Source organism: Poecilia reticulata, linkage group LG23 (assembly GCF_000633615.1).
Source record: "Poecilia reticulata strain Guanapo linkage group LG23, Guppy_female_1.0+MT, whole genome shotgun sequence".
Classification (NCBI taxonomy): Eukaryota; Metazoa; Chordata; class Actinopteri; order Cyprinodontiformes; family Poeciliidae; genus Poecilia; species Poecilia reticulata.
Genome location: NC_024353.1, coordinates 7517443 through 7527840, shown reverse-complemented (window position 1 = coordinate 7527840; position 10398 = coordinate 7517443). Strand labels below are relative to the sequence as shown.

Below are 10398 nucleotides of genomic sequence, written 5' to 3'. Positions count from 1 at the left end.
TATCTATCTATCTATCTATCTATCTATCTATCTATCTATCTATCTATCTATCTATCTATCTATCTATCTATCTATCTATCTATCTATCTATCTATATTTACTCTTCCTTGTTTCCTTTCCTTCCTTCACAGCTGTGAAGGAAGGAAACGCTTTCGTGTTGTGGCGCCTTCTACTGTTTACTAGCATTATTACTGTTACTATTGTAATGCTCTTTTTACCTGTCTGGTCAAATCATCAGGTTTGGTATTCACTACATTTTATTTTGGAATTGGTTTTAAAGTTTCTTTTCTCGAGTTTAAAGCTTTAAATGCTGCCTTGCAAAATTCCCAAGGTGTCACGTATCTACAATTAAGGACTTAAATGTCTTACATTTTTAAAAATACAAGTTCACCTTAAATACTTGCAATTTGTCTTGACAGGACTATTTGATCTTGTATATTTTACGATTTTTTTTTGTTTGAGTTGCACTCATATCTTCATTGCATTTTGTGACTCGAGACAATTGAAGCTACCGCTAACTCCCTGCTAGCACACCCTTGCTAATTAGTGAACTACCTGACTCAGCTTCTATCATGTATAAATTAAAAAGTATTTTTATATTTTTATGGAGATGTAAGTCTTTAATTCCATTCATAATGATCTTTAAACTCTTAAGAAGTCTTAAATTTGAGTTGGTGAAACCTGCAGAAACTTCACTGAAACCAAAACCAATCATGCTAAAGCCAGATGGAAAAGCAAAACTGAGAGTTATTGCTGGTTGCACCAGCTGCTTATCAGCTCCTTTATACCTTTTGGAAACTTCAAGGGAATTTGGTGCAGCAACCTGTCTTCCTTTTTCCAAATCCACTTTAAAATCTTTCTTACTCATCCTCTCTCCGTGTGTCTGTCTCATTACTGCGACCCAAATCGTTTGACTCATGGCGAAATCCCAGCCCCAGCTGGCTGCAGCAACTGCAGCAACACACCAGCTCATTCCCAGTATGCTGTGAGCTCATCGCCGGCAACATCAACACACACTCACACACACCAGCTGGCTGTTTGAAACATTTCCCTCCACATGTTGGTGAAACATCACTCCGGTCCGTCTTTCCTGATCGACTGCAGCTCAGAAAATGTTTCAAGTCGCTGGGAAACGATAAACATCTGGATTAAACCTTAAAGGGGCAACTCTTAACACCAAGTCAAGTTTATTTGTGTCGCACATTTTTGCAATTCAAAGTGCTATACATCATAAAAACATAAAAATAAAGAGTCATAAAATGTCATATAGTCACCAATCTGATAAACCTTCATCAAAATCATCAATACACATCAAATATGTTGATCAATGTCCCATTTAATATGGTTCAAAAGCAGCTCTAAACAGGTGGGTGCTCAGTGTTTCAGCAGTTTTGCAGTTTTCTGGAAGTTTGTTCCAGATTTGTGGTGCATAGAAGCTGAATGCTGTTTCTCCGTGCAGCTTCTGCCAGACCTGAGGGGTCTGGAAGGCTGAAAATGTAGTTTGGTGCTAAGCTGTTCAGTGATTTATAGCATAATAACAGTATTTTAAAGTCTAGTGGAAGGACTCTAAGACTGGGCTGATGTTCTTCCTGGTTTTAGTCAGAACTCCAGCAGCAGAGTTTTGGATCTGATTGATTTTTTTAGGCAGACGTGTCACATTAATCAATGCGACGAACTATAAATGCATGGATGAGTTTCTCTAGATCTTGGTGCAACATTAGTCCTTAAACCCTGGAAATGTTCTTCAGATGACAGAAGGCTGAGTTTGTAACTGTCTTTATGCGTCTGTGAATGTTCAAACACAGATTTTGGGCCCGATCTCTAGTTTCTAGCTGTAATAAGTGAAGCTGAGCCATGACTCTTGATTATTCCCCCTTCTGTCCAAAGATAAGACCTGAATTAATTTTATTTTTGTTATTTATCATAATTTTGGCCTCTTTAAACTTCATGGGACATTCTAACACAGTCACCTCGTCTTCAGGTTGTTTCACCCACCCCTGGGATTAAAATATTAAATCTGCCCCTTTAAATGCCCAAACAGAGCAAAGAGGACTTTCCCAGCCTGAAAAAGTTATCCTTGTCACCATAATGGATGATAGAGAGCCGGAGGTTTGAACTGTGCAGTTCTGGGTCACTTAGAGGAGTTGGGTTTGAAAAATGGTCAGGAGCTTGTTGTGTTTATTCTGCAGAACTCCAGCTTATGTAGGATGAAGGCTCAACTGTGCCACAGCCACATTTTATCAATATTTAGGCAGAATTTGAAGGCTCGTTCATGATTCATCAGGGTGAGATAAGTGCTGCTTTCTTGGTATTTCATAAAAAGCTGCTTTAATTCAAACAGATTTACTTTAGAAAACGTCGTCAACAGAGATGTTGAGCAATAATTCAGGAGTGTGAGGAGCAGATGCTTACTGGTCCCATTCCTGCTGTGAAGATGCTTCATACATGAGACTGAATTAGCGTGAAATAGAATTAGGACATGAATGACTTGAACACTGGACGTAAAGTGGGACACCTCCCCACTGGTGAAATCCCACACTCCAATGTAAATGAGCCGCCGCAGCAGCTGAGCGGTTTCCCTCGTTTTCATTTCATTTAAACTGCTGACAGACACTGATCTGGGATCAGCTGCTTTATAACCAGATCAGGTAAAATTAGAGAAGAAGGTTTACTTTGAGCAGCTGCTTTAAAATCTGTTAATCTGAAATAATAACTTTTACTTAATTTGACGAAGTTCTACAGACCTTTAGGCTTTGTGGTTTGAATGAATCTTCAACAGGAAAACAAAACTTGTTGTAAAGTCAGACGTTTTTGCTGCTTTTTAGGGTTTGCATCAAACAAATAAAATGTGAAATCAGTGCACAAATAAGTCTTATTCTAACATTTAATAGGATATCATAGTTCTACATTAATATCCCCATCTTTTCATTCTGCTTAGTTCCCTTGTTTTTATCCCATTTAAAATATTTTGTCTTTGTTCATTTTCCTCCATGTTAGGTAAAATGCAGTGATCTTATAGAACCATATACACATTTTATAGAGCTTGTGGTACTTTTATAAAACTTTTTGTAGAATATTTTTGGTAGTATTTGTCATATTTTCTGTTGTTACAATTATAAAAATATGCATCTGCAGTAAATAAATATATGTTTCCACCCCAATGCTTATGAGAATGCTACAAGTATAAAAAGATATTCAGATACAAAACATCTGCGTATAATTTACAATTATTCATGAGCTAAAAATGGATATGTTTTTATAAATAAAGCAGACATTTATGTTATCAATCTGGCTTTATGGTAGTTAAAAAGCTGGAGAGGCTGAATACACGACCCTGTGGAGCTCCAGCATTAATAATTATAGTTAAAAAATTTGTTTATTTTTTATTTACAAACTGAACTTTCACAGCGTTCTCCAAGTTATCTGCTTGTAACATGTAAAAATAAAATTAGAAATAAAAAAATACTTAACCAAGATGCACACAGACCCTGGGTAACAATCTGATAAGTTCCAGTTTATGTCACACTGATGCACCATACATGGCCTCTGGTAACTACATCACAAAAATAGATTTACTATCATAGAAACCAAACATAGAAAAAGTGTTATTGAAAAATGATATATATATTTTTCAGTATAATCTGTACTGAGGTCAGTCTGCTGTCCTGTGAAGTTTAAAGTTTCTCTGCTCAGTGTCAGTATTTCAGGCTTCAGGAGGACTTCCTGTTATCACAGCTGTGTTTAGAAAAGCTTAATCTCTTCTGGTATTAAGGTCCAATTGGTTCTCTAAAGTTGCCCTTAGGTGTGAGTTTGTGCGTATGTGATGAACTGGCGACCTTTCCAGGAAGTACCCCGCCTCTCGCCCAATGACTGCTGGAGAAAGTTGCCAGCCCTCCGTGTTCCTCCGTGCAGAGGATAAGGCAGTGGATGGATGGGCATCTCAATCGCAGTTCCAGATATTTTCAGTTTAGCTTAATAGCAGCAACAAACATTGTGAAACAGGAAGCTGTTAGGATCCTGTGTTGTTTTGATATTTGTTTATTCTGTATTCCTTAGTTTCTCTTTATTAGATTACTCTATTTACTTTAGTTCAGTCCTTCCTTTGTGATTCTAGTTCCTAAAGTTATTCTTTAGTGCTTCTCTTTCTCTCTCCTCACACCTGCAACCCGTTTCTAATCAGCCATCTGCTCCTTGTTCAGTAATCAACCTTCCCAGTTTATATTCAACTCATTCTCAGTTACTCCTTGCTGGATCCTCCAGGGTAAACCGTCCCTTCCCTGGTTTACCCTGGATTTATGTTTTTGTTCTTCTCTGGCTCCCTCTGTTCTTCTTTGTTTTTTTAAGTTCTGATATTTTTTTATTAAAACATTCTTCATCTGCCTCATCTACCACATCTTCATTTGGGTCCACCATCAAACACAGATATCATGACAGAAGCATAAACACTTCCAAAAACTAAAAATTGCTTTTCCTCTCTTATCTAAGGTTTACTCTAACTTGTGAATGAATCTCAGTTTCAAGTATTTTTTCCTCTCAGCATCTGTGCAGCTGTGGCGCAGCAGTAAACTGGTTTTCCTTGTTTGTTTTCTGGACACATCTGCAGGTGAAGGTGACCTCAGCGCTCACCCAGGAATCGCTCCTTTCCACTGGGACGCATTAGGAAATTACCCAGGTCACCCACAGACTGCCGGCATGCAGAGAGATGACATAGTTTCCTGCTGCATCAGGTAACATTGAAGGTTCAGTTGTGTAGGTTTCTGTGGTTTCAGGTGTGCATCGTTTTACCAATCGGTCAAAGCTGTTCCGATCAATCCATCCAGTCTTTATCAGTGAAAAGGATCATGTTTCCTGTCTGGTTGTTCTCACCTTCAGCCCTGCTGTTTCTCCAAATCCCTGAAATAAATCATTGTGTGCTGCTGTTATAAAAAGCCTCCTCACACATGCAGCCGTGACCTCTCTCCAGACTCCGTTAGCAGGCCGGTGAAGCCGTCAGACCGGCGCACGCGGGCGCCATCGTATAAAATCACAACCGATGGAAACAGCGCTGCGGCGTAACGGCGGGCTCGTCAGAATGCGTGGCAAAGATTGTAATCACACGCTCGATGCGCTCATGATTCACTGTCAGGGTGTCATTACGGTGTTTTCAAAGGGAAGCAGCACAAACAATGACAGCGCCTCAGTTTCCTGCCTTAATGGAGGCGATTATTCATGTGAGGAGCTGCAGGTCTGAAGACGGGTTTGCCAGAGACAAAATAAGACGCGGTCGACCTCAGGAACTGAAGGTTTTCCGCACAAACAGACGTTTGGATCATGTTTGTTCCTGTTCCTGAAAGGATGAACATAAATTTTGCTTCGCGTTGTTTTTCTTGTTTCACTTTAAGCACGTAATCGGAAGTGGTTCTGAGTGGGACGTGAAAAAAACAGATTTTAATATTAATTAGTGAAAACCTTAAAGGGGCGGTAATATGTAATTTCTAGGCACATTTATAGCATAATAAAGTAACTATGTTGTCTTCATTTGTTATAAAAATGCTGCATATATCAAATTTGATTAAAAAGAAATTTTACATTGTAATTTAACGCCATGAAATTGGGTCTCTGTCTCTTTAAGACGCTCTGGCTCTTTCTGAAACTCCACCTTCAGGAAGTCATCATAACCTGGCTCCTCTATTAACCCTTTAACAGCGTTTATACCAGCGTTGCACTGAGAAGTAGCTCCTGTGATGAGCTCATCAAATGCTCAGTTCCCCCAGGTGTTGGCTAATTGCTCCTGGCTAGTCTGAAGGAGCTGAGTGGGGGAGGAGCTACGTCTCAAAGACGGAGCTAAGTCCACCCAGACATTTTGCACAGCTGAATGGTTGCCATGGAGACTAAAGGAGTTGGAGAACATGCGTGAAAGAATCAAAGCAACACTTCAGGTTTGTTTTTTATGGGGGAATAACTTTAATATCATGTAAAGCTAAAAAAAAATTATTTTACATTTTACTGGCCCTTTAAAAGTATCGACCTGACGACCGACCTGCTTCTCCTCTATCTTTGATAATATTTTGCCATTAAAAAAGATTATTGAAGACAGTATGTTGTGGACTGTCAGTTGATAATTTTTGCTCAATGACACATAAGAGCAACTCTGACGTTTTCAGTGTTTCAGCAGTTTTGCAGTTTTCTGGCAGAATTATTTAATCTCATATTTTCTATGTCGTTATTTTAGTTGTTGGATTTTTCTTTAAGTTTCAGTCGGACACAAATATCTTCATTATATTCTGTGATTGGAGGTGGCTAATGCTACTGCTAACTAGCTGCTAATAAACCCTCGCTAGCTAGCTTACCAGAGGGTCCTGTCTTTTTGCGTCTTTCTTGCCACTGATTCACGTTTGATGCTGCATCCATTCTGTGCAAAAAGGCACTACTTATGAAATATGCAATATTTTTGGAAATGTCTGACATGATGTAGGTTTTAAATGTCATTCATAATGGTCTTAAAAAGTCTAAAATCTGAGTAAACACTGATAAGACAGAAGATTAAAATGTGAAATATAAAGACTTAAGATGTGTTTCTTCATTTAAGTTCCGCAAACTTTCAGATTTGTGAACTCTGTCATTATTTTATATTTACTTTGGATCTCTGTCTGCTGATTGGCTCTCTGCCTGGTTCCTATTTGTTGTTTGGAGACGGAGCCCTTCCTGGATCTTTCCCTCCGTCGTCACATTGAGCCAAATGTCAATAACCTTCATGCACCGCCGCACGTGGCCAGCTCTAATGTGACTAATGTGGGAGGGGTCGCGCGCTGGATCGCAGGCCGGGTGGTCGGGGGGCTTCGGATTCCTGCTGCTGCTGCACTAAAACAAACAATGAACGTCCTGGAAAGCCAGCTCTTATTTTTAGGGTCTGACTGGGTTTTACGTAACGGGTCACCACAGCAAGAATAGCTCCATCAGTCACTGGCGCGGCAGCGTCCGAACGCTCTGGGAACGCTGGGACCAAAAAGACGAGACCAACTTGGAGGCCCCTGGTGTGAAATTAGGGCTGGGCGAGTAATAAAAAAGTCGCATTTATCGTCATAAGTGCAAATATCGCAAATATTTCCAAATAGTAGCACAAGAACTTTGATTTTTATTGCAAAAAAATCACAAAAACAATTGTGAAATTCTGGAGGAACTGAAAAGATGTTCAGTAAATAAATAAATAATTAAATTATTATTTAATTTTAGGCTGCACAGTGGCGCAGTTGGTAGAGCTGTTGCCTTACAGCAAGAAGGTTCTGGGTTCAATTCCCGGCCTGGGGTCTTTCTGCATGGAGTTTGCATGTTCTCCCTGTGCGTGCGTGGGTTTTCTCCGGGTACTCCGGTTTCCTCCCACAGTCCAAAAACATGACTGGCAGGTTAATTGGCCTCTCCAAATTGCTCCTAGGTGTGAGTGTGTGTGTGCATGGTTGTGTGTCCTGTGTGTCTCTGTGTTGCCCTGCGACAGACTGGCGACCTGTCCAGGGTGTACCCCGCCTCTCGCCCGAAACGTTGGCTGGAGATGGGCACCAGCAACCCTCCCGACCCCACTGAGGGAAAAAGGGTGCAAGAAAATGGATGGATGGATGGATGGATTATTTAATTTTAAGAAATGGATTTAAGAAACTGTTTTTAGGAGGTTTTATCAATATATTCTGGCACAATCGGCCCTGGAATCATGATCTTGATTTGGCCCAAAACAAAAACGAGTTTGACAACCCGTTATAGATTATGGGAAAAATCTCTTTTGATCATTTAAATAATCTGCTAGGGCAACTTGTACTTTTTCAACAATGTTTTGGATTTATTGACTTATAACAGTTCCCATATCTTGCTGAAAAGTTACTTGTGAGTTAGTTTTGTCTAGTTTGAAGGGTTCTGACGTATTTACAATTGAAACTAAAAAAAAAAAAATACATGGTAAGATTTTGTGTTTTTGCACAAAATCACCTCTGAGTGAAATCTACAGACCATAGAGAAGAACAGAAGTCGATAATTGACAGATTGAATGATTTGTAGCAGCGTGCGGTGAGCTGCAGGATGGGTTTTCTTATCGCTGCGCGTCCTTGTTTGACTCGGTTCTGGTTTTATCTGTGGGCTTCAGGCGGCCGCAGCAGGACGCTGCAAGGTGAGCTGAAATAAAGCGCTGCTGCTGAACCGAGTGGTTATTATTCACCCTGCATGGAGGTAAAAGAGCCGCCTGACGCCGCCGCTGCCCCCGTCATCACCTTCACATACATCATCCCGCTTTCACATCAGCGGAACAGTTAAAGGTAATTCCAGCGCTGCATCACGGCCGCAGCGGCTAACCGAGGCCGGCTTATCGCCTCCGTCTCCTGCCGCCGAGCAGGAAGAAGAAATAAGGTCCAAAGGAGAATTAATTCTCAGCCTCGCTCCCTCAGGGGGAGGAGGAGGAGGCAGGAGGTGTTTCCCTGCCGTGCCAGACTGCCGGTATCCGTGGCAACCTGGGGCGGACCTCCCAGGGACGGATGCTGAGCGGCAGAGATTGACCTGTCACATCCCATCACAGCCAGGATGTTTCTGCTTTCAGCTCAGAAACAGAGCGTAGAAACGCGCTCCTCTGGCATTTACAAACTTTAACTTGACATTTATGATTTCTGTTATATTCCTGTTAAACTGGAATGCACCGATACCGATACAGAAAAACACCTGAACCGACTTAAAACATTTCATTTTTTAAACTCAGGACATAAATGTACTGAATTATAAATTTATTTGCTAACTGCCTTGGGAAAGCAGAGTGTCTTCAGTCAGAGGCTTCTTGAAATTCACTGTAATACAGACTGCTACAGGAGATCTTTCCCACCAGCAGCCATCACTATCTATAATAACTTTGATTGGAATATCCTAACTAATTTTCTTTAAAATAATTTAAGGAAATCAGGAGTTTTACATTTAGACTTGTTTGATGTTTTCCAACAAGAAATATTTTATTAACTCTTATTTTATTAATAATTATTGTCAATAGTCCAAAATAAACTAAACTAAGTAATGTAAAATAACTAAACTGAAATTGACAAGAACAATAGATTTGTCAAATAAACAACAAACCTTTGAAATGGTTGAGAATGTGCAATTATAAATTCTAAACATATAATTTAAAATAGATAGTAAATCACAAAGCGTAGAATCAGACTGAATAGATTGGCCCTTACGGATCGGCCACATTGTTTGTGTCTTTTCATTCTGCTGTTTTCCTGGCTTCTCGTTTTGATGAATTTGTTACCATGGTAACGTAAAATGCCGCCGGAGGTAACGGCACGACGCGATGCAGCCAAGCAGAGTTTTTATCCGCTCAGAAATGTTTCAGAGATGAAAAATAGCAGTTTCCTTTGCTGCACCGTCCTAACGTTGTTCTGTTGTCTTTGTTTTTAAAATATAAAACATTAATTTTGCTTATATGCAGTTCTTTCTTTTTTTTTTTGCTCAAAACTCCCAGCTACTAAACAGAAGAAGAAGATATGAATATTTTTCTTTGTTTCTGCTGAAAGTCGGTGCAGAACGAACAGGAAAGAAGGCAATTATTGCAATTACCCGCAGTGAGATGACCCCAATCAGAGGCAATTATAACGAGGCAGCAGAAAACCTCCGATCACAACGGCACCAAGTCTTTCCTCTGAGACGCAGAGCGCCGTGGCGGGTCCTTTAATGTCACTGCTGAACTGTTTTCCTCATTAACTGTTTTATTTGACCAGATTTTTCCATCTCCTGTTGCATTCATGTTCAAGGAAAAAGTGTTGATTTTTACCCCGCTTGTTGCTTCCTTTTAAATAGTTGGAAAAACCGTTGTGATCTGCTTTTTCACGAGGAAAAGTCTGAGCACATCCATCCGTCCATGTGGCTTTTATTTCTTTCCGTTCTCCAGAGTCGGTATTTTCTGGAATCAGCTCTACGGCTGCAAATCTTCTGGGCTTTTAACAACTTTACACATCGAGAAACTGAAATTCAGTTCTTTGTTCTTTGCAAAGTAATTCAAACTCAGTCAGATTAAGTGAATAATATATATGAAAACCAATTTTACCAACCAGATATTTGCAGAGTTGGGTTACATTTACTCCATGGGTGTCAAACTCATTTTCGTTTTGGGCCAAAATGAATTGATAAAACTTGTTCATAAACTGTTAAAATATCAATGAATTCTTAAATTTAATTAATATTATTTTATCTTTTCAGCCCCTCCACGATTTTATGATACTTTTTGATTTTTTGCGATAAAAATCAAAGTGTTTGTGGAACTAATTTGGAAATATTTGGGATATTTGCATTTATTTATGATGGTAAATGCGACTTTTTGTGACTCGCTTTAAAGATCATGGACTATAATATATAATCTGAGGCAGCTGTTTAGTACAAGCAAGAAAGTTTTTGATAATG

At 39.7% G+C, this 10398-nt stretch overlaps 1 protein-coding gene across 1 annotated transcript in view; it reads left to right on the top strand.

Moving 5' to 3' along the window:
• Window positions 1-10398, top strand: part of LOC103459369 (rho GTPase-activating protein 8) — a 53732-nt gene that overhangs the window by 3945 nt on the left and 39389 nt on the right. The window contains exon 2 of the mRNA XM_017302891.1: window positions 4604-4727. The gene's annotated coding sequence lies outside the window, so the exon portion shown is untranslated. The remainder of the gene's footprint in view (window positions 1-4603; window positions 4728-10398) is intronic.